The following is a 25,097-nucleotide window of genomic DNA, read 5'->3' as shown; positions in this document are numbered from 1 at the left end:
CGAGGAAGATGAAATATCACAGCAGTCATCCTGCTGCAAAGCGGATAACTGAGGCCTTGGCATCCTGGGCGGTGAGAAACGTGGTTCCGGTATCCATCATTACTGCAGAGCCAACTAGAGACTTGTTGGAGGTACTGTGTCCCCGGTACCAAATACCATCTAGGTTCCATTTCTCTAGGCAGGCGATACCGAAAATGTACACAGACCTCAGAAAAAGAGTCACCAGTGTCCTAAAAAATGCAGTTGTACCCAATGTCCACTTAACCACGGACATGTGGACAAGTGGAGCAGGGCAGACTCAGGACTATATGACTGTGACAGCCCACTGGGTAGATGTATTGACTCCCGCCGCAAGAACAGCAGCGGCGGCACCAGTAGCAGCATCTCGCAAACGCCAACTCTTTCCTAGGCAGGCTACGCTTTGTATCACCGCTTTCCAGAATACGCACACAGCTGAAAACCTCTTACGGCAACTGAGGAAGATCATCGCAGAATGGCTTACCCCAATTGGACTCTCCTGTGGATTTGTGGCATCGGACAACGCCAGCAATATTGTGTGTGCATTAAATCTGGGCAAATTCCAGCACGTCCCATGTTTTGCACATACCTTGAATTTGGTGGTGCAGAATTATTTTAAAAACGAGAGGGGCGTGCAAGAGATGCTGTCGGTGGCCAGAAGAATTGCGGCACACTTTCGGCGAACAGGCACCACGTACAGAAGACTGGAGCACCACCAAAAACGCCTGAACCTGCCCTGCCATCATCTGAAGCAAGAAGTGGTAACGAGGTGGAATTCAACCCTCTATATGCTTCAGAGGTTGGAGGAGCAGCAAAAGGCCATTCAAGCCTATACAACTGAGCACGATATAGGAGGTGGAATGTACCTGTCTCAAGCGCAGTGGAGAATGATTTCAACGTTGTGCAAGGTTCTGCAACCTTTTGAACTTGCCACACGTGAAGTCAGTTCAGACACTGCCAGCCTGAGTCAGGTCATTCCCCTCATCAGGCTTTTGCAGAAGAAGCTGGAGACATTGAAGGAGGAGCTAACACAGAGCGATTCCGCTAGGCATGTGGGACTTGTGGATGGAGCCCTTAATTCGTTTAACAAGGATTCACGGGTGGTCAATCTGTTGAAATCAGAGCACTACATTTTGGCCACCGTGCTCGATCCTAGATTTAAAACCTACCTTGGATCTCTCTTTCCGGCAGACACAAGTCTGCTGGGGTTCAAAGAACTGCTGGCTGAAGAAGCCGCTGAATTACGGAGCTTTCGTAAGGCGGGGAAACGCTTCTCAGTTGAACTGCTCGGTGAGACCACACTGCTGGGATCGGCCGCACAACCTCCAAGGTTTGGTACTGGATATACCTCCGGATAAGGCTTACAATAAGGGTTCATAGCACCAGAGCCGGGAGAGAACAAAAATCCGTGCCCACAATGAGGATGTGGTAAATCACCTGTTTTAATTAGCATGGCCATGTTCAAAAGCAATTGCACATTTTAAACTCTGCATACAACTATCTATATATGCATGCATAAGTAATATCTGCTTATCTTAAACCAGCATAGGAACTATTTCAAGCTAATCTGCATATTTCCTTCTTGGTCGGCAAACTAACAATTAATCCTTTTTCTGCTTGGCAAAGTACAAAACTAACCAATAGACCAAGTATTAACTTGGCAAGAAAGGACTGTTTCCAAGCACGGAATATCTATATTGAAGGACTGGTTCTAATCAAGTTAGTAACACTCATGCCGCAATTAGTGTGATCAGGAGATATTGTGATTTATCAAAAGTGGTTCTATATCATGCAGGTTATATATGATAAACAAAGGAATTTGTGAAGGCAAAGGATATATTGAGTTAGTGAGTCATTATATATTGTGTAAAAATTGCTTTTTTTATCTTTGGTGCAATTGGTCCACAGGGAGATATTTTATGAGTATATACATATTTTTTAGTGAGTAAAAATAGTTTTTTAATAAAAAAGATTTACTTTTAAATAATTCTGTCAGCGCTTTCTGAATCTTTTTTTGCAATATAGGACAAGTACAGGGTAACTAAGCATAACTACACTAGTAAATGACAGAGATAAGTTCCAAGGTGGCCACAAAACTGCGGGATTTGGGCAGTTGAGGATTATTAAAGTAAGAAAAGGATAAGCACATGAGGGAAGAGGGCCCTACTCGTGAGAACTTACATTCTAAGGGGAGAGGTAGACAGACAGGGGTGACACAGATGGGGTACATAGAGAGCGTGGAACAGAGGGTTAGGATGAGATTTGACTGGGTTTGGTAAAGAAATGGGTCTTAAGAGCCCGTTTGAAGTTTTGTAGAGTGGTGGAGAGTCTGAGGGGGAGAGGTAAAGAATTCCAGAGGACGGGAGAGCACGTGAAAAATCTTGGAGATAGGAGTGGGAGGTAGTAATCAGAAGACAGGAGAGTCGGCGTGCATTAGCAGAGCGAAGAGGATGGGTGGGAGAGTAAAGGGAGATAAGCTCAGAGATGTAAATGGGAGAGTAGTGGGTGAGGGCTTTGTAAGTGAGTGTGAGAAGTTTGAATTGGATTCTGAAAGGGAAGGGAAGCCAGTGAAGGGCTTGTAGAAGAGGGGAGGTGGACGTAGTGCGTTTGGTGAGGAAAATGAGCTGGGCAGCAGCATTGAGGATAGATTGGAGTGGAGCGAGGTAATTGTCAGGGAGGCCAGTTAGGAGGAGATTACAGTAGTCCAGTCTGGAAATAATCAGTGAGTGAATAATGATCTTAGTGGCATCCTGGGTGAGAAAAGGTCTGATTCTGGAAATGTTTTTGAGATGAAAATGACAGGTTTGTGAGAGGTGCTGAATGTGTGGTTTGAATGAGAGGGAGGAGTCAAGGATTACTCCAAGACAGCGTACCTGGGAGCTAGAGGAGATAGTCGTGCCATCAATGGATAATGAGATTGTGGGAGGTGAGGTTGTGCGGGAGGGTGGGAAGATGATCAGCTCAGTCTTAGACATGTTGAGTTTAAGAAAGCGCTGGGACATCCAGGAAGAGATAGCAGAAAGACAGTTGGAGGTACGAGTGAGGAGAGCGGGGGAGAGGTCAGGGGAGGAGAGGTAGATTTGAGTGTCATCAGCATAGAGGTGGTATTGGAAGTTAAAAGAACTAATGAGTTCACCTAAAGAGGACGTATAGAGTGAGAAAAGGAGTGGACCAAGAACAGAGCCTTGGGGGACACCAACAGTTAGTGGAAGTGGGGGGGAGGTAGCATCATGAGAGGAGACAGAGAAGGAACGATCAGAGAGGTAGGAGAACAGCTAGGAGAGAGCAGTATCACGCAGACCAAGAGAGTGAAGGATTTGCAGAAGGAGAGGGTGATCCACAGTGTCAAAAGCACTATATATATATACACATCTATGTATATATATATATATATATATATATATATATACACATAGATCTGTTTAACCCTTTGCAAATCTCACAATATGAATTACTAACCTTCTCTGAATCAGAGGCTGAAACAATTTTACGCAAAGATCAATTATTTGCACAAGCTGAAGCAGTGACACCTGAAATTATATTTAGAGATTTGCTTAGACTTAAGAAGAAAGAGAGCGACTTCAATTATCATGCAATATCACTGAGCGATTATTATCGATCTAAAAAAATCCTGAGGGGATTTAGAGTGCGTAATAGCCAGATGATTGGGAGATTTGATTTGCAATTTTGCCGCGAATGGATAGCGGTTTTAAGCAAATGTTCTCTGGATCTTATATTAGTAGTTATTGAACAGTCCAACAAAGAGGTATAGATTTTGCAGGATAAAATCTAGAATTTTGAGAAACTGAACTTACCCACGTTGATGGTGGATGAGGAAACCGACTGCGTTACTAAATTAAACAATCAAATTGCCATCTATAAGAGAGACCTCTAACTAAGCATGCGCTTAGTTATTTAACTAAAAACTTAGCAGTTTTGCTGTGGATCCTGCTGCGCTTTTCAGTCGCACTACTGATCGGTGAGTAATTGACAGGAAAGGGGCGTTTCTGGGTGGTAACTGAGCGTTTTCCGGGAGTGTGCTAAAAAACGCAGGCGTGTCAGGGAAAAACGCGGGAGTGTCTGGAGAAACGGGGGAGTGGCTGGCCGAACGCAGGGCGTGTTTGTGACATCAAACCAGGAACTAAACGGACTGAGCTGATCGCAATCTGTGAGTAGGTCTGGAGCTACTCAGAAACGGCAAAGAATTATTTAGTAGCAATTCTGCTAATCTTTCGTTCGCTATTCTGCTAAGCTAAAATACACTCCCAAGCAGCTAGCGAGCATAAAAACTCGGAATGAGGGCCAATGAACAGCATCAGGTTTATCGCTGGTTCTCAGGTGGTAAGAGCGATGACAAGAAGTGCCCGTTTTTTAGAAAACAAAGATACCCGAATAATAGGTTTGATACGGAGACATCAGCCGAGAACAGTAGCACAGCTAGTGACAGAGAGGGGTCTTCCAGACGAGCTAAACCGAATGTCCCTTTAGGGGTGACCATGCGCAGGAAAGGTGTTCGGGGAGACGGTACACCCGTAGAGGAGGACAATTCAAGCGGCAAGGGAAATGGAAAAAGCCTTGTGCGCAGCAAAGGAAGAAATAATCTTTAACCTTTCATCACACTCGCTATTGGATAGTGAAAAAAATAAGATTTTAAACCTACCGGTAAATCTATTTCTCCTAGTCGTAGAGGATGCTGGGGACTCCGTAAGGACCATGGGGTATAGACGGGCTCCGCAGGAGATAGGGCACCTAAAAAGAACTTTGACTATGGGTGTACACTGGCTCCTCCCTCTATGCCCCTCCTCCAGACCTCAGTTAGAGAACTGTGCCCAGAGGAGATGGACAATACAAGGCAGGATTTAGCAATCCAAGGGCAAGATTCATACCAGCCCACACCAATCATACCATGTAACCTGGAACATACATAACCAGTTAACAGTATGAACAAACGACAGTAACGGTCCAAGACCGATGTCAACTGTAACATAACCCTTATGTAAGCAACAACTATATACAAGTCTTGCAGAGTTTCCGCACTGGGACGGGCGCCCAGCATCCTCTACGGACTAGGAGAAATAGATTTACCGGTAGGTTTAAAATCTTATTTTCTCTTACGTCCTAGAGGATGCTGGGGACTCCGTAAGGACCATGGGGTTTATACCAAAGCATCCAATCGTGCGGGAGAGTGCGTATGACTCTGCAGCACCGACTGAGCAAACGCTAGGTATTCATCAGCCAGGGTATCAAACTTGTAGAATTTAGCAAAAGTGTTTGACCCCGACCAAGTCGCCGCTCCGCAAAGTTGTAATGCCGAGACGCCTCGGGCAGCCGCCCAGGAAGAGCCCACCTTCCTAGTGGAATGGGCCTTAACCGAATTTGGTACCGGCAATCCAGCCGTAGAGTGAGCCTGCTGAATCGTATTACAGATCCAGCGAGCAATAGTCAACTTCGAAGCAGGAGCGCCAATCTTATTGGCCGCATACAGGACAAACAGAGCCTCTGTTTTCCTAATTCTAGCCGTCCTGGTTAAATAAATTTTTAAGGCCCTGACTACGTCCAGGGATCTGGAGTCCTCCAGATCACTTGTAGCTACAGGCACCACAATAGGTTGATTCATATGGAACGAAGAAACCACTTTAGGCAAAAATTGCGGACGTGTCCTCAATTCAGCTCGATCCACATGAAAAATCAAGTAGGGGCTCTTGTGTGAGAGAGCCGCCAATTCAGACACTCGCCTTGCTGATGCTAAGGCCAACAACATGACCACCTTCCAGGTAAGAAATTTCAACTCAACCTTGTTAAGCGGTTCAAACCAGTGTGATTTTAGGAACTGCAACACCACGTTCAGGTCCCATGGTGACACTGGAGGCACAAAAGGGGGCTGGATGTGCAGCACTCCCTTTACAAACGTCTGGACTTCTGGAAGAGAAGCCAATTCCTTCTGAAAGAAAATCGAGAGGGCCGAAATCTGTACCTTAACAGAGCCTAATTTCAGGCCCATATCCACTCCTGTCTGTAGGAAGTGGAGAAGACGACCCAGATGAAAATCTTCCGTAGGTGCATTCTTGGTCTCACACCAAGATACATACTTTCGCCATATACGGTGATAATGTTTACATGTCATGTCCTTCCTAGCCTTTATTAGCGTAGGAATGACCTCATCTGGAATACCCTTATCCGCTAGGATCCGGCGTTCAACCGCCATGCCGTCCAACGCAGCCGCGGTAAGTCTTGGAATAGACATGGCCCCTGTTGCAACTGGTCCTGTCTTGGAGGAAGAGGCCACGGATCTTCTGTGAGCATTTCCTGCAGATACGGATACAAGGTCCTTCGTGGCCAATCTGAAACAATGAGGATTGTTCTCATTCCTCTCCCTCCTACCATTCTCAACACCTTGGATATGAGAGGAAGAGGGGGAAATACATAGACCGACTAGAACACCCACGGTGTCACTAGGGCATCTACAGCTACTGCCTGAGGGTCTCTTGACCTGGTGCAATACCTCTGTAGCTTCTTGTTGAGGCGGGACGCCATCATGTCTATCTGTGGCAGTTCCCACTGACTTGCAATCTGTGCGAAGGCTTCCTAAAGAAGTCCTCTCTTGGATGCAGGTCGTGTTTGCTGAGGAAGTCTGCTTCTCAGTTGTCCACTCCCGGAATGAACTGCTGAAAATGTGCTTACATGATTTTCCGCCCCGCGGAGAATCCTGGTGGCTTCTGCCATTTCCACTCTGCTCTTTGTGCCGCCTTGGCGGTTTACATGAGCCACTGCGGTGATGTTGTCTGACTGGATCAGAACCGGTAGGTCGCGAAGCAATGTTTTCGCTTGCCGAAGGGCGTTGTATATGGTCCTCAGCTCCAGGATGTTGATTTGAATACAAGTTTTTTAACTTGACCCAAAGACCTTGGAAGTTTCTTCCCTGTGTGACTGCTCCCCCACCTCGGAGGCTCGCGTCCGTGGCTACCAGAATCCAGTCCTGGATGGCGAACCTGCGACCCTGCAGAAGGTGAGCACTCTGCAGCCACCATAGGAGCGACACCCTGGCCCTAGGGGACAGGGTGATTAACTGATGCATCTGTAGATGTGATCCGGACCACTTGTTCCGTAGATCCCATTGGAAAGTCCTCGCATGGAACCTGCTGAAGGGAATGGCCCCGTAAGATGCCACCATCTTTCCGAGGACCCGAGTGCAGTGATGCACTGACACCTGTTTTGGCTTTAATAGGTGTTTTACCAAAGTCATTAGTTCCTGGGCCTTCTCCATCGGAAGATAAACCCATTTCTGGTCCATATTCAGAATCATACCCAAGAAGGGCAGACGAGTCATAGGAACCAACTGTGACTTCGGGATATTGAGAATCCAGCCGAGTTGCTGTGACACCTTCAGCGAAAGTGACACGCTGTTCAACAACTGCTCTTTTGATCCCACCCTTATTAGGAGATCGTCCAAGTATGGGATAATTGTGACTCCTTGCTTGCGTAGGAGCACCATAATTTCCGCCAATTACCCTGAAATTGGTAATGACAATACTGTACCGTAATTCTCAGGTACGCCCGATGGAGTGGATAAATGGGAACATGAAGGTATGCAGCCTTTATGTCTAGATACACCATAAAATCCCCCTCTTCCAGGCTGGCGATGATCGCTCTGAGCGATTCCACTTTGAATTTGAACCTTTTCAAGTATAGGTTCAGAGATTTTAATTTTAAAATAGGTCTGACCGAACCGTCCGGTTTCGGGACTACAGCCAAGGTTGAGTAATATCCCCTTCCTTGTTGAAGGAGGGGAACCTTGAGCACCACCTGTTGGAGATACAATGTGTGAATTGTATTTAATATTATCTCCCTTTCTGGGGGAGAAGCCGGTAGGGCCGATAAGGAAAACCGGCGAGGAGGCACCTCTTCGAATTCCAGCTTGTAACCCTGAGAAACAATTTCTATTGCCCAGTGATCCTCCTGTGAGTGAACTCAGATGTGGCTGAAGAGTCGAAGACGTGCTCCCACTGGGGCGGACTCCCTTAGCGGAGCCCCAGCGTCATGCGGTGGAGTTAGTAGAGGCCGGGAAGGACTTTTGTTCCTGGGAACTAGCTGTGCTCTGCGCCCTTACCTCTGGTAAGAAAGGACGCTCCTCGTACTTTCTTGTTATTTCTGCGACCGAAAGGACTGCATTTGATAATGTCGTGCTTTCTTAGGCTGTGAGGGAATATAAGGCAAAAGATCAGATTTACCAGCTATAGCTGTGGAGACCAGGTCCGAGAGCCCTTCTCCACACAATTCCTCACCCTTGTAAGGTAAAACCTCCATATGCCTCTTTTAGTCGGCATCACCTGTCCAGTGCATGTTCCACAGGACACGTCTAGCAGAAATCGACATAGCGTTGACTCTAGAACCCAGTAGACCAATGTCTCTTTGAGCATGTCTTATATATAAGACAGCATCTTTTATATATCCTAGGGTCAATAACATGGTATCCTTATCTAAGGTTTCAATCTCCACTGATAAGGTATCTGTCCACGCTGCTACAGCGCTATAAACCCCTGCCGACACAATCGCCGGTCTGAGTAGTGTACCAGAATGTGTGTAAATGGACTTCAAAGTACTTTTCTGCATGCTATCTGCAGGATCCCTGAGGGTAGCTGTATCTTGGTATGTCAGCGCTACCTTTTGGGGAAACGTGTCAACGCCTTGTCCACCCTAGGGGAGGATTGCCATCGTATCCTGGCACCAGCAGGGAAAGGATACGCCATGAGAATTCTTTTGGGAAACTGCAGTTTCTTGTCTGGAGATTCCCGCTCTTTTTCACACAATTCATTTGGTTCATGAGAGGGGGGAAATGTTATGTCATCTTTCTTCCCCTTAAACATGTGTACCCTCGTGTCAGGGACAGATGGGTCATCAGTGATATGCAAAACATCTTTTATAACAATAATCATATATTGAATACTTTTCTGCCAGTTTTGGCTGTAACTTTGCATCATCATACTCGACACTGGAGTCAGACTCCGTGTCGGTATCAGTGTCTATTATTTTGGATAGTGGGCGTTTTGAGACTCTGAAGGTCCCTGCGACATAGGGACAGACATGGGTAGATTCCCTGTCTGTTCTCTAATCTTTTGTGCAATAAATTTACCTCAGCACTTAATTCCACATATCCAGTCAGGTGTCAGCGTTGTCGACGGAGACACCACACACACACACACACATTTGCTCCATCTCCTCCTTAGAAGAGCCTTTTACCTCAGACATGTCGACACAAACGTACCGACACACCACACACTCAGGGAATCCTCTTATCTGAAGACAGTTCCCCCACAAGGCCCTTTGGAGAGATAGAGAGAGAGTATGCCAGCACACACCCAGCGCTAATACCCCAGGAAAAACACACATTGTGTTTACCCAGTAGCGCTGTAATACTATTATTTGCTGCCAATTATGTGCCCCCCCCCCCCCCTCTTCTCTGAAACCCCCTTTCACCGTGGATAAGCAGGGGAGAGTCCGGGGAGCTTCCTCTCAGCTGTGCTGTGGAGAAAATGGCTCTGGTGATTGCTGAGGGAGAAGCCCCGCCCCCTCGGTGGCGGGCTTCTGTCCCGCTTAAATACAATAAAAACTGGCGGGGGCTCTTTATATATACAGTGCCTAGCTGTATATATATATATATATCTTTTGCCAGAAATTAGGTTTATATTGCTGCCCAGGGCGCCCCCCCTGCGCCCTGCACCCTTACAGTGACTGCCGTGTGTGAGGTGTGTGGGAGCAATGGCGCACAGCTGCACTGCTGTGCGTTACCTCAGTGAAGATCATGAAGTCTTCTGCCGCCTCTGAAGTCTTCTTTTCTTCTCATACTCACCCGGCTTCTATCTTCCGGCTCTGTGAGGAGGACGGCGGCGCGGCTCCGGGACGAACTCCAGGGTGAGACCTGTGTTCTGACTCCCTCTGGAGTTAATGGTGTCCAGTAGCCTAAGAAGCAGAGCCTTGAAACTCACAGAAGTAGGTCTGCTTCTCTCCCCTCAGTCCCTCGATGCAGGGAGTCTGTTGCCAGCAGGCTCCCTGAAAATAAAAAACCTAACAAATATACTTTCTGTCAGGAAGCTCAGGAGAGCTCCCTGAAGTGCACCCATCTCCTCTGGGCACAGTATCAAACTGAGGTCTGGAGGAGGGGCATAGAGGGAGGAGCCAGTGCACACCAGATCTAAAGTCTTTCTTAAAGTGCCCATGTCTCCTGCGGAGCCCGTCTATCCCCATGGTCCTTACGGAGTCCCCAGCATCCTCTAGGACGTAAGAGAAATATATAAACAACTCAATAAACCTGGGGTGTATTGTAAGTTGAGAGGTGACCCTACAAATGTTTTCACCGTTAAGCTGTGTAAAATTCTAACCTGGGCAGTGGATGCAAGTGTAATTAATGAGGATGTGTTTAAGATTTTATTGCCTGAGTACCCTATAACACCTATATTATACACCCTCCCTAAGATCCACAAGGGTTTAAATCCCCCTCCAGGCAGACCAATTGTGTCTGCAAGGGGGACCCTTTTGCAACCATCTTCCATGTATTTGGATCCTATCTTCTATCTAGCCAATAATACAGGAGCATCCTCATTTCTTGCTTGACACCACAACCCTGTTGATAAAATGATGCCAATTGGATACCCTACCTGATGATGTTTGGTTGGTCACGGCGGATGTGACCAGCCTTTATACGGTGATTCCTCATGAAGCTGGCATTCGTTCTGTGAGAAAATTATTGTTGAGCAAGAATGTTTTCGATGAAGTGCACATAGATGTTTGGGTAAAACTATTAGAGATGATCCTTACTAGGATTTTTTTCCTTTTTGATTCACCTAAGTATTTTATGCAAATAAGGGGGTATGCCATGGGATCCTTGGTGGCGCCCACTTACGCAAACATCTATATGTTCGACCTCAAGAACGACATATTCTTTGCAAATCCATTGATTACGGTGAAAATATTATTTTATACTTGTTTCATTGACAATCTTTTATTATTGTGGTGTGGCAGTCAACAGGAACTGCTAAATATTTTTGAGGTACATAATACATCTGATTGTCCAGTGAAACTCACAAGCCAACATGAGACTGATTTTTTAGATGTAAAGATTTTGGTAAAACAAAATGAGATTTACACCACGGTCTTTATGAAAGGAACAGATCGCAATTCTGCATTGAAATAGCTGCCATTCTAGTCTGAAAGAGGGGTTTCCCTATTCACAGATGATTAGGCTGAAAAGAATAAATAGTGATGAGGTGGCAGCGTCTTTGCAGATCGATGATCTGATTGAAAAATTCATTTTATGAGGTTACAATCGTAAAGCTTTGGAGAATATAAAAAGTAGGGTTATGTGTTTTAATCAACAGGACCTTTTGATTAAATATATATCTACTATATAAAAGTTAAAATGTGTCCTACTGTCTGTAGTTCTATACAAATCCATAGTTTACAAGCGAAGATCGTTAAATTTGACATACAAGCATATTAAAACATGGCGGAGACAATTAAAAAAAAATTAGAAATACCTAGCACCCCTAGGGGGGAAGACAGCAGCACAGAGTATATCAGGAGACAGCATAACTCCGGAATTGCTGGAGCAATGTACTCAGAAATTGGTACACATATGCCTTACAATCTGGGAACAAACACTGTGGGGGTCAGACATCCCTAGCACCCCTAGGGATGGGACAGCAGCACAGAGTATGTCAGCAGACAGCATAACTCTGGAATGCCTGCAGCAATTTACAACAAACTTGGTACACATATGATTTACACTGTGGAAACAAACACTGTGCGGGTCAGACACCCCTAGGACCCCTAGGGGTGGGACAGCAGCACAGATTATGTCAGCAGACAGCATAACTGTGGAAGGCCTGGAGCAATTTACACCAAACCTGGTACACATCTGATTTACAATCTGGGAACAAACTCTGTGGGGGTTAGACACCCCTAGCGGTGGGACAGCAGCACAGAGTAATTCAGGAGACTGCATAACTACTGAATGCCTGGATACATTTACAACAAGCTTGGTACACAAATGCCTTACAATCTGGGAACAAACACTGTGGGGGGAAGACACCCCTAGCACCCCAAGGGGTGAGGCAGCAGCACTGAGTATTTCAGCAGACAGCATAACTCTGGAATGCCTGCAGCAATTTACAACAAACTTGGCACACATATGACTTACACTCTGGGAACAAACACTGTGGGGGTCAGACACCCCTAGGGTGGGACAGCAGCACAGAGTATGTCAGCAGACAGCATAACTGTGGAAGGGCTGGAGCAATTTACACCAAACTTGGTACGGGATGCAGTCAAGATCCCGCCGGACGGAATCCCGCCGGTTGGAATACCGACACCGGAATCCCGACCAGCCCAATCACGACATATTCTCCCTCTGTGGGTGTCCACGACACCCATAGAGGGAGAATAAATTAGTGTGCCGATTGTAGCGAGGCAGCGTGCTTGCAGCGTGGCGAGCGCAGCGAGTCCGCAAGGGGCTGCGTTGCGCTCGCCCCCTTGTCGAGATTGTGCCGGTCGGGATCCCGGTGTCGGTATTCCGACCACCAGGATCCCGTACTGATCCCCTTGGTACACATCTGACTTACAATATGGGAACAAACTCTACCCCTAGCACCCCTAGGGGTGAGGCAGTAGCACTGAGTATTTCAGCAGACAGCATAACTCTGGAATGCCTGCAGCAATTTACAACAAACTTGGTACACATATAACTCACACTCTGGGAACAAACACTGTGGGGGTCAGACACCCCTAGCACCCCTAGGGGTGAGAAAGCAGCACAGAGTATGTCAGCAGACAGCATAACTGTGGAAGGGCTGGAACAATTTACACCAAACTTGGTACACATCTGACTTACACTCTGGAAACAAACTCTGTGGGGGTTAGACACCCTTAGCACCCCTAGCAGTGGGACAACAGCACAGAGTATTTCAGCAGACAGCATAACTCCCGATTGCCTGGACCTATTTACAACAAACTTGGTACACATATTACTTACAGGCTGGGAACAAACACTGTGGTGGTAAGACACCCCTAGCACCCCCAGGGGTGAGGCAGCAGCACAGAGTTTTTCAGCAGACAGCTTAACTCTTTAATGCCTGTAGCAATTTACACCAAACTTGCAACACAAATGACTTACACTCTGGGAACAAACACTGTGGGGGTAACACACCACTAGCACCCCTAGGGTGGGCCAGCAGCACAGACTATATCAGGACATGCATGATATGTCAGTGATGACAGGGCCAGTGACATGATGTGAGGAGGGGAATGCAGGTAGCACTAACCCACACACTGACAGTTATATAGTGGAAGTAGCATGGTCCCCCAGCAGCACAGAGTATATTAGGAGATACATAATGTGCTGCGCTATATAATAAACTGTGAAAAAAATCGATGATTTCACAGGGGCACTGACATGATATGAGGAGGGGAATGGAGGAAGCCACAGACTGAGAGTTGTATAGTGGGTAGAGCAGGGTCCCTTGGGAGACCAAAAAGGGGCCTGGCCACTACACAAAGTGCGTCAGGGAAGCAAGATTTGCCTATATACTAGATCTCCAACCAACGTAAATTAACGAACAACTATCATTCTAATTTACCATCCTCATCCCGTAGCAAAGCACGGGTATTAAGCTATCTACAATGTTATTTATACTGTGTGTTTAATATTTACATTTCTTTTTGTAAACAGACATTCTTAAAATCCCGGGCATCGCCGGGTACTCCAGCTAGTGTGTGTGTGTGTGTGTGTGTGTGTGTGTGTGTGTGTGTGTGTGTGTGTGTGTGTGTGTGTGTGTGTGTGTGTGTGTGTGTGTGTGTGTGTGTGTGTGTATATATATATATATATATATATATATATATATATATATATATATATATATATATATATATATATATATATATATATATATATACTGCTCAAAAAAAATAAGATTTTAAACCTACCGGTAAATCTATTTCTCCTAGTCCGTAGAGGATGCTGGGGACTCCGTAAGGACCATGGGGTATAGACGGGCTCCGCAGGAGGTAGAGCACCTAAAAAGAACTTTGACTATGGGTGTGCACTGGCTCCTCCCTCTATGCCCCTCCTCCAGACCTCAGTTAGAGAACTGTGCCCAGAGGAGATGGACAATACAAGGCAGGATTTAGCAATCCAAGGGCAAGATTCATACCAGCCCACACCAATCATACCATGTAACCTGGAACATACATAACCAGTTAACAGTATGAACAAAAACAACAGTAACGGTCCTAGACCGATGTCAACTGTAATATAACCCTTATGTAAGCAACAACTATATACAAGTCTTGCAGCGTTTCCGCACTGGGACGGGCACCCAGCATCCTCTACGGACTAGGAGAAATAGATTTACCGGTAGGTTTAAAATCTTATTTTCTCTTACGTCCTAGAGGATGCTGGGGACTCCATAAGGACCATGGGGTTTATACCAAAGCATCCAATCGGGCGGGAGAGTGCGTATGACTCTACAGCACCGACTGAGCAAACGCTAGGTCCTCATTAGCCAGGGTATCAAACTTGTAGAATTTAGCAAAAGTGTTTGACCCCGACCAAGTCGCCGCTCGGCAAAGTTGTAAAGCCGAGACGCCTCGGGCAGCCGCCCAAGAAGAGCCCACCTTCCTAGTGGAATGGGCCTTAACCGAATTTGGTACCGGCAATCCAGCCGTAGAGCGAGCCTGCTGAATCGTATTACAGATCCAGCGAGCAATAGTCTGCTTTGAAGCAGGAGTGCCAATCTTATTGGCCGCATACAGGACAAACAGAGCCTCCGTTTTCCTAATTCTAGCCGTCCTGGCTACATAAATCTTTAAGGCCCTGACTACGTCTAGGGATCTGGAATCCTCCAGGTCACCGGTAGCCACAGGCACCACAATAGGTTGATTCATATGGAACCAAGAAACCACTTTAGGCAAAAATTGCGGACGTGTCCTCAATTCAGCTCGATCCACATGAAAAATCAAGTAGGGGCTCTTGTGTGAGAGAGCCGCCAATTCTGACACTCGCCTTGCTGATGCTAAGGCCAACAACATGACCACCTTCCAAGTAAGAAATTTCAACTCAACCTTGTTAAGCGGTTCAAACCAGTGTGATTTTAGGAACTGCAACACCACGTACAGGTCCCATGGTGCCACTGGAGGCACAAAAGGGGACTGGATGTGCAGCACTCCCTTTACAAACGTCTGGACTTCTGGAAGAGCAGCCAATTCCTTCTGAAAGAAAATCGAGAGGGCCGAAATCTGTACCTTAACCGAGCCTAATTTCAGGCCCATATCCACTCCTGTCTGTAGGAAGTGGAGAAAACGACCCAGATGAAAATCTTCCGTAGGTGCATTCTTGGTCTCACACCAAGACACATACTTTCGCCAGATACGGTGATAATGTTTTATCGTCACCTCCTTCCTAGCCTTTATTAAAGTAGGGATGACCTCTTCCGGAATCCCCTTTTTTGCTAGGATCCTGCGTTCAACCGCCATGCCGTTAAACGTAACCGCGGTAAGTCTTGAAATACACATGGCCCCTGCTGCAGCAGGTCTTCCCTCAGAGGAAGAGGCCAGGGGTCTCCTGTGAGCATCTCTTGTAGATCCGGGTACCAGGCCCTTCGAGGCCAGTCTGGGACAACGAGTATCGTCTGTACTCTTCTTCGTCTTATGATCCTCAACACTTTCGTGATGAGAGGAAGAGGAGGGAACACGTAGACCGATTCGAACACCCACGGTGATACCAGAGCGTCTACTGCTACTGCCTGAGGGTCCCGAGACCTTGCGAAATACCTCCGAAGTTTTTTGTTGAGGCATGACGCCATCATGTCTATTTGAGGGGTTCCCCAAAGACGTGTTACGTCTGCAAAGACTTCTTGATGAAGTCCCCACTCTCCTGGATGGAGATCGTGTCTGCTGAGGAAGTTTGCTTCCAAGTTGTCTACTCCCGGAATGAAGACAGCCGACAGAGCGCTTACATGATTTTCCGCCCAGCGAAGAATCCTTGTGGCTTCCGTCATCGCGACTCTGCTTCTTGTCCCACCTTGGCGGTTCACATGAGCCACTGCTGTGACATTGTCTGATTGAATCAGAACCGGTAGGTTTAGAAGAAAACTCTCCGCTTGTCGAAGGCCGTTGTAAATGGCCCTGAGTTCCAACACATTGATGTGTAGACAGGACTCCTGGTCTGACCCAAGACCCTGAAAAGTCTTTCCCTGTGTGACCGGTCCCCATCCTCGGAGGCTCGCATCCGTGGTAACCAGGATCCAGTCCTGAATCCCGAACCGGTGACCCTCCAGTAGGTGAGCACTTTGCAACCACCCCAGGAGGGACACTCTGGTTCCTGGGGACAGAGTTATTTTCCGAGTTAAGTGCAGATGGGACCCTGACCACTTGTCCAGAAGGTCCCATTGAAAAGTCCGTGCATGGAACCTTCCAAAGGGAATGGCCTCGTAGGCCGCCACCATTTTTCCCAGAACTCGAGTGCATTGGTGAACTGACACCCTTTTCGGTTTTAGCAGTTCTCTGACCATGTTCTGGATGTCTTGGGCCTTCTCTATTGGGAGAAAGACCTTCATTTGTTCCGTATCCAGTATCATACCTAGGAACGGTAGTCGAGTTGTCGGAATCAACTGTGACTTTGGTAGATTTAGAATCCAACCGTGTTGCTGGAGCACTCTCAGAGAGAGCGCCACACTGCTCAGCAATTTCTCCCTTGATCTCGCTTTTATCAGGAGATCGTCCAAGTATGGAATAATTGTGACTCCATGCTTGCGCAGGACCACCATCATTTCCGCCATTATTTTGGTGAAAATCCTCGGGGCCGTCGAAAGTCCAAACGGCAACGTCTGAAATTGGTAATGACAATCCTGTACAGCGAATCTCAGGTATTCCTGATGGGGGGCATATATGGGGACATGAAGGTACGCATCCTTTATGTCCAGAGACACCATAAACTCCCCCCTCCTCCATGTTGGCTATTATCGCTCTCAGTGATTCCATTTCGAATTTGAATCTTTTTATGTAGAGGTTTAGGGAATTCAGATTCAAAATCGGTCTGTCACGATCCGGGTATCTGGACGCCATTTCTTACCCATCAGATGCCTCCTAAGGCTGGCTCAGCGCTCCAGGACCGGATCCCATCTGTTATCCTGATGTGTACATTCCTGTATCCTCTCCTGTCACTCTGGGACGCTGTCACAGTAAACGCCATATTACACCTGGCATGGCGTCTCCCGCGGCCTCCGCCGCCGTCCCTGAACTTCTGCATGCAGAGTGTCTGAGTGGCGATTACGTCAGCCGCGGCCTCCGCTGTGTCCGCGTGGTTGGATGTGCATCTGTCAGCCTGGCGCCTCCTGTCTCCGGTGGCCGGCGCCGCCATTACTGTTTTCATTACCACATGGATTACAAACCAAACTTCCCTCCAAGTGTCTGCATGGGCGCAGCCATCTTGGATTCTGTCAGCTGATCATTTCCACCAATCTGTTCTCAGTATTGATAATCTGCATAATTGCCTAGCCAATCCCTTCCTTGCTGCAGGTATAAACACACTGTGCCTGAGCAAGGAAGGCGTCAGTGCTTTGGTTGTCAAACCTAGTTCCTGTTTGTCTCTCTCCTGTGATTGTCTTCCAGGTTCCAGCTCCTGTCTCAAGACTTCCACCATAGAGACCCGCACCAGCATTCCACCTGCGGTGTAGCCTGACTCTCCAATCCATTGTGGATTCATCTGTTTCCAGCTACAACATTACCTGCTTCCAGCTCAGCTTCCAGCAGAGTACAGCTTCCCTTAAAGGGCCGGTGTCCTTTCTACACTTTACCACTCTCCACCGGTATTATTATTTCTCCGCTCTCAAGTTCTACATTTCAGTTCATATTTCATCGCTCCCAAGTTCATTTATTATTTAACTGGTTCCAGCCAGTATCCACTCCGTGCTAACAACAGTCTGGTTCCAGCCAGTATCCACAGCAGCTGTTTTATCTTCAGCAACCCAGCTTTTCCTGGAACACCAGCTGGCACAATCCTGGGTTATCTCCATTGCTACAGTCGGGCCTGGTAAGGACTTTCCATCTAGAAGATCATAAGAACTATCTCACACTACCAGTACCCTGTGGCTCCTGCCATCCTGTAGTACCCAGGAACTGTATTTATTCTTTGCTGACTTTTACGTTTTCTTTTACTGCTGCTGTGTTGCGGAGTTGTCATAATAAACATCATTGACTTTTATCCAAGTTGTCGTGGTCACGCCTTCGGGCAGTTATTATTCATGTTACTTACATGTCCAGGGGTCTGATACAACCTCCCAGGTTCCGGTACATCTCAGCCCCTACAACTGAGGCTGCCTCCCGTCAGCTCAGGCCCTCAGTTGTGACAGTAAGCACTGACCTAATGAATCCAGCCGGAGACCAGGATCAAGCGGCCAGGCCGATGCAAGAACTGGCAGCCCGACTAGAACATCAGGAGGCTGCACAGGGCCACATCATCCGCTGTCTCCAGGATCTCTCTACTCGGCTGGATGGGATTCAGACAACTCTCCGTGGATCAGGCGCGTCTGGTGCGTCAACCACAGGGACTCCAGCTATAACCCCACCCACCTTACCCATTTCTGCTCCACGTCTTCATCTTCCAACGCCAGCAAAATTTGACGGATCTCCAAGATTCTGCAGGGGATTTCTCAACCAGTGTGAGATTCAGTTTGAGCTACAACCTGGCAATTTTCCCAGTGACCGTACAAAAATTGCCTACATTATTTCTCTTCTCAGTGGCTCAGCCCTTGATTGGGCATCACCGTTATGGGAGAGGTCCGACACCCTGCTATCTTCCTACACTGCCTTCGTGTCAACATTCAGGCGCATCTTCGACGAGCCAGGCCGGGTAACCTCAGCTTCATCCGAGATTCTCCGTTTACGCCAGGGGTCACGTACTGTAGGACAATATCTGATACAGTTCCAGATCCTGGCATCCGAACTGGCATGGAACGACGAGGCCCTGTATGCTGCATTCTGGCATGGCTTATCTGAGCGTATTAAAGATGAGTTAGCTACCAGAGACTTACCTTCTAAGTTAGATGAGCTAATCTCACTCTGCACGAAAGTTGATTTACGTTTCAGAGAGAGAGCAACTGAGCGTGGAAGATCGTCTGCTCCAAAATCTTCTGCTCCTCCTCCTCGTCAACTGTCACCATCTAAAGATGAGCCCATGCAACTTGGCCGTTCCCGTTTAACTCCTGCTGAGCGCCAAAGACGTCTCTCTGAGTTTCTCTGTCTCTATTGTGCAGCTCCGTCTCACACCATTAATGCCTGTCCCAAACGTCCGGGAAACTCCAAATCCTAGCTCGCCAAGGAGAGGGCCGTCTAGGAGTAATGATCTCCTCTCCATCTCCTCAAGATTGTAATCTCCCAGTCTCGCTTCAAGTTGCTCAACGTTATCGGAACGTCATTGCCCTCCTTGATTCCGGAGCAGCTGGGAACTTTATTACCGAAGCCTATGTTAAACGGTGGTCCCTACCCACCGAGAGACTTCCTTCGTCCATTTCTTTAACTGCCGTGGATGGCAGCAAAATTTTTGATGCAGTTATTTCTTTAAGGACTCTACCAGTTCGTCTGAGAGTGGGAGTTCTTCATTCCGAACTTATTTCTTTTTTAGTGATTCCAAGAGCCACACATCCTGTGGTCCTGGGCCTTCCATGGCTCCGTCTTCACAATCCTACAATTGATTGGACGACTACGCAAATCCTGGCATGGGGTTCCTCCTGTGCTGAGACATGTTTGTTTAAAGTATTGCCTGTCTGTTCTTCCTCCCCCAGGTCGTCTGATGTTCCACCTCCTCCATATCAAGATTTCACGGATGTGTTCAGTAAAGCTTCTGCTGATATCCTTCCTCCTCATAGAGAATGGGACTGTCCGATTGATCTCGTTCCAGGGAAGGTTCCACCTCGAGGCCGAACTTATCCGTTGTCTCTGCCTGAGACGCATTCTATGGAGGAATATATTAAAGAGAACCTAGAAAAGGGGTTCATTCGACCTTCTTCTTCTCCAGCCGGCGCAGGCTTCTTTTTTGTAAAAAAGAAAGATGGTGGTCTGCGGTCGTGCATCGACTACAGAGGTTTGAACGACATTACCATCAAGAACCGTTATCCTTTACCCCTGATTACTGAGCTCTTTGACAGAGTTAGCGGAGCTACCATCTTTACAAAGCTGGACTTGCGAGGTGCATACAATCTCATCCGGATCCGTGAGGGTGACGAGTGGAAGACCGCCTTTAACACCCGTGACGGACATTATGAGTACCTCGTCATGCCCTTCGGATTGAGCAATGCTCCAGCTGTCTTCCAGCATTTTGTCAATGAGATCTTCAGAGACATTCTATACCGTCATGTCGTGGTCTATCTAGACGATATCCTCATTTTTGCCAACGATTTAGAGGAACATCGTTTTTGGGTTAAAGAGGTTCTGTCCCGTCTCCGTGTCAATCATCTCTATTGCAAATTAGAGAAATGCGTCTTTGAAGTCAAGTCCATTCCGTTTCTAGGGTACATTGTGTCCGGTTCCGGACTAGAGATGGATCCTGAGAAACTACAAGCAATCCAAAATTGGCCGGTACCCTTAACCCTCAAAGGGGTCCAGAGGTTCTTAGGGTTCGCCAACTATTACCGAAAGTTTATACGAGACTTTTCCACCATTGTGGCGCCTATTACTGCTTTCACTAAGAAGGGTGCTAACCCGTCCAAGTGGTCTGAAGAAGCCATGCAAGCATTTCATCTTTTAAAACAAAGGTTCATCTCTGCGCCTGTTCTGAAACAGCCTGACATCGACTCTCCTTTCATCTTAGAGGTGGATGCCTCCTCCGTTGGAGTAGGAGCGGTGTTATCTCAGAGGGCTAAAGATGGCCATTTACACCCTTGCAGTTTCTTCTCCCGGAAGTTCTCCCCAGCTGAGCGCAACTATGCCATTGGCGACCAGGAGTTGCTAGCCATCAAGCTCGCTCTAGAAGAGTGGAGGTATCTGTTGGAGGGAGCTTCTCATTCAATCACCATACTTACAGACCACAAGAACCTTTTATACCTGAAGGGCGCACAATGTCTCAACCCTCGTCAGGCCAGATGGGCACTTTTCTTTTCCAGGTTCGACTTTAAACTCCAGTTCTGTCCGGGCTCTCAGAATCGCAAGGCCGATGCCCTTTCCCGCTCATGGGAGCAAGAAAATGAGTCAGAGTCTTCAGACAAGCATCCTATTATAAATCCGTTGGCATTCTCCACGGTAGGGATGGACTCTACGCCCCCATCAGGGAAAAGTTTTGTGAAGCCGATGCTAAGGAAGAAGCTCATGCATTGGGCCCATGCTTCCCGTTTTGCCGGACATACAGGTATCCAAAAAACCCTGGAGTTTATCTCTAGGTCCTATTGGTGGCCAACTCTGAAAAAGGACGTCTTGGAGTTTATTGCATCTTGCCCAAAGTGTGCCCAACATAAAGTATCCCGCCAGTCGCCTGCGGGGCAACTGGTTCCACTATCCGTTCCCCGTCGACCATGGACCCACTTGTCGATGGATTTCATTACAGACTTACCCATGTGCAACAAGTTCAATACCATCTGGGTGGTAGTTGACCGGTTCTTCATCTGCTTCATTCCTCTCACCGGTCTTCCGTCAGCTTCCAAGTTGGCTCAAGTATTCATACAAGAGATCTTCCGACTCCACGGTCTTCCTGAAGAAATTATCTCAGATCGAGGAGTTCAATTCACAGCCAAATTCTGGCGAAGTTTATGTCAAGTCCTCCAAGTCAAGCTAAAGTTTTCCACGGCTTACCATCCTCAGACCAATGGTCAAACCGAGAGGGTGAATCAGGACTTGGAGGCCTTCCTCCGCATCTATGTGTCCTCCTCTCAAGATGACTGGGTTCAATTACTTCCCTGGGCCGAGTTCTGTCATAACAACCAGTATCATTCTTCATCTGCTTCAACACCATTCTTCACTAACTTTGGATTCCACCCTAAAGTCCCTGAGTTCCAACCGCTTCCAGCAACTTCTGTTCCCGCAGTGGATATCACCTTGCATCAGTTTGCCAATATCTGGAAGAGCGTACGATCAGCTCTGCTCAAGGCATCGTTCAGGTACAAGAAGTTTGCGGATAAGAAGCGTCGAGCAGTTCCTGCTCTCAAGGTGGGTGATCGGGTATGGTTATCCACGAAGAATTTGAGGTTAAGAGTTCCCAGTATGAAGTTTGCACCTCGCTATATCGGTCCTTTCAAGATTGAACAAGTCATCAATCCTGTTGCTTACAGACTCCAGTTGCCTCCCTTCTTAAAAATACCCAGGACATTCCATGTTTCCCTGTTGAAACCGCTGATCTTGAATCGGTTTCATTCCTCACTTCCTCCAACTCCGAAAGTCCAAACTCAACGAGGCGTTGAGTATGAAGTGGCCAAGATCCTGGACTCACGTCACCGTTACGGTCAACTACAATATCTTATTGACTGGAAGGGTTATGGTCCTGAGGAACGTTCATGGACCAATGCTTCTGATGTCCATGCTCCTGCCTTGGTCCGGAGATTCCATTCCAAGTTTCCTCAAAAGCCAAAGAAGTGTCCTGGGGCCACTCCTAAAGGGGGGGGGGGGTGCTGTCACGATCCGGGTATCTGGACGCCATTTCTTACCCATCAGATGCCTCCTAAGGCTGGCTCAGCGCTCCAGGACCGGATCCCATCTGTTATCCTGATGTGTACATTCCTGTATCCTCTCCTGTCACTCTGGGACGCTGTCACAGTAAACGCCATATTACACCTGGCATGGCGTCTCCCGCGGCCTCCGCCGCCGTCCCTGAACTTCTGCATGCAGAGTGTCTGAGTGGCGATTACGTCAGCAGCGGCCTCCGCTGTGTCCGCGTGGTTGGATGTGCATCTGTCAGCCTGGCGCCTCCTGTCTCCGGTGGCCGGCGCCGCCATTACTGTTTTCATTACCACATGGATTACAAACCAAACTTCCCTCCAAGTGTCTGCATGGGCGCAGCCATCTTGGATTCTGTCAGCTGATCATTTCCACCAATCTGTTCTCAGTATTGATAATCTGCATAATTGCCTAGCCAATCCCTTCCTTGCTGCAGGTATAAACACACTGTGCCTGAGCAAGGAAGGCGTCAGTGCTTTGGTTGTCAAACCTAGTTCCTGTTTGTCTCTCTCCTGTGATTGTCTTCCAGGTTCCAGCTCCTGTCTCAAGACTTCCACCATAGAGACCCGCACCAGCATTCCACCTGCGGTGTAGCCTGACTCTCCAATCCATTGTGGATTCATCTGTTTCCAGCTACAACATTACCTGCTTCCAGCTCAGCTTCCAGCAGAGTACAGCTTCCCTTAAAGGGCCGGTGTCCTTTCTACACTTTACCACTCTCCACCGGTATTATTATTTCTCCGCTCTCAAGTTCTACATTTCAGTTCATATTTCATCGCTCCCAAGTTCATTTATTATTTAACTGGTTCCAGCCAGTATCCACTCCGTGCTAACAACAGTCTGGTTCCAGCCAGTATCCACAGCAGCTGTTTTATCTTCAGCAACCCAGCTTTTCCTGGAACACCAGCTGGCACAATCCTGGGTTATCTCCATTGCTACAGTCGGGCCTGGTAAGGACTTTCCATCTAGAAGATCATAAGAACTATCTCACACTACCAGTACCCTGTGGCTCCTGCCATCCTGTAGTACCCAGGAACTGTATTTATTCTTTGCTGACTTTTACGTTTTCTTTTACTGCTGCTGTGTTGCGGAGTTGTCATAATAAACATCATTGACTTTTATCCAAGTTGTCGTGGTCACGCCTTCGGGCAGTTATTATTCATGTTACTTACATGTCCAGGGGTCTGATACAGCCTCCCAGGTTCCGGTACATCTCAGCCCCTACAACTGAGGCTGCCTCCCGTCAGCTCAGGCCCTCAGTTGTGACACGGTCTGACCGAACCGTCCTGTTTCGGGACCACAAATTGGGTTGAGTAGTAACCTCTTCCCTGCTGGTGCAGGGGAACCTTGATTATCACTTGCTGTATACACAGCGTTTGAATTGCAGCTCACACTACATCCCTTTCCGATGTGGTAGCTGGTAGGGCTAATTTGAAAAATCGGCGGGGGGGCACCTCCTCGAATTCCAGTTTGTAACCCTGGGAAACTATTTCCAACACCCAGGGATTCAGGTCCGAACTGACCCAGGCCTGACTGAAAAGTCGAAGACGTGCCCCCACCGGTGCGGACTCCCTCAGGGGAGCCCCAGCGTCATGCTGTGGGTTTTGGAGCAGCCGGGGAGGACTTTTGTTCCTAGGCACCTGCCGCAGCAGGTGCTCTCTTGCCTCTGCCCTTACCTCTGGCGAGGAAAGAGGATCCCTGACCTCTTTTGGACTTGTGCGACCGAAAGGACTGCATCTGATAGGGTGTTACTTTCTTTTGCTGTTGGGGAATATATGGTAAAAAATTTGATTTACCTGCTGTAGCTGTGGAAACCAGGTCCGTCAACCCATCCCCAAACAATACATCCCCCTTATAGGGTAGTACTTCCATTTGTTTCTTTGAATCCGCATCACCCGTCCATTGGCGAGTCCATAAGGATCTTCTCGCTGAGATAGCCATGGCATTGGCCCTAGAAGCTAGCAATCCAATGTCCCTTTGAGCATCCCTCATAAATAAGGTTGCGTCTTTTATATGGGCTAGAGTTAGGAATATAGTATCCTTATCCATAGTATCAAATTGATCTGTCAGCTCATCTGTCCAAGCTGCAATTGCGCTACACACCCATGCAGACGCAATCGTCGGTCTTAGCACAGCACCCGTATGAGAATAAATACCCTTTAAGGTAGTTTATTGCCTGCGATCTGCTGGGTCTTTAAGGGCCGCTGTGTCAGGAGACGGTAGCGCCACTTTCTTGGATAAGCGCGTCAGGGCCTTGTCCACAGTGGGGGGTAATTCCCAAATCTCCCTGTCCTGCTTAGGGAAAGGGTATGCCATAAAAATTCTTTTGGGGATCTGCGGTCTCTTATCCGGAGTCTCCCAAGCTTTTCCAAAGAACTCATTTAATTCATGAG

General features: G+C 47.6%; 1 protein-coding gene across 1 annotated transcript in view; it reads right to left on the bottom strand.

Moving 5' to 3' along the window:
* The window catches only part of CRYBA1 (crystallin beta A1), a 390,148-nt gene that overhangs the window by 340,844 nt on the left and 24,207 nt on the right, over positions 1 to 25,097 (bottom strand). The window lies entirely within an intron of this gene.

The sequence above is a fragment of the Pseudophryne corroboree genome, chromosome 2 (assembly GCF_028390025.1).
Source record: "Pseudophryne corroboree isolate aPseCor3 chromosome 2, aPseCor3.hap2, whole genome shotgun sequence".
NCBI classification, from domain to species: Eukaryota; Metazoa; Chordata; class Amphibia; order Anura; family Myobatrachidae; genus Pseudophryne; species Pseudophryne corroboree.
The sequence above is the reverse complement of the archived record's forward strand: the minus strand, read 5'-3'. Positions and strand labels throughout refer to the sequence as shown.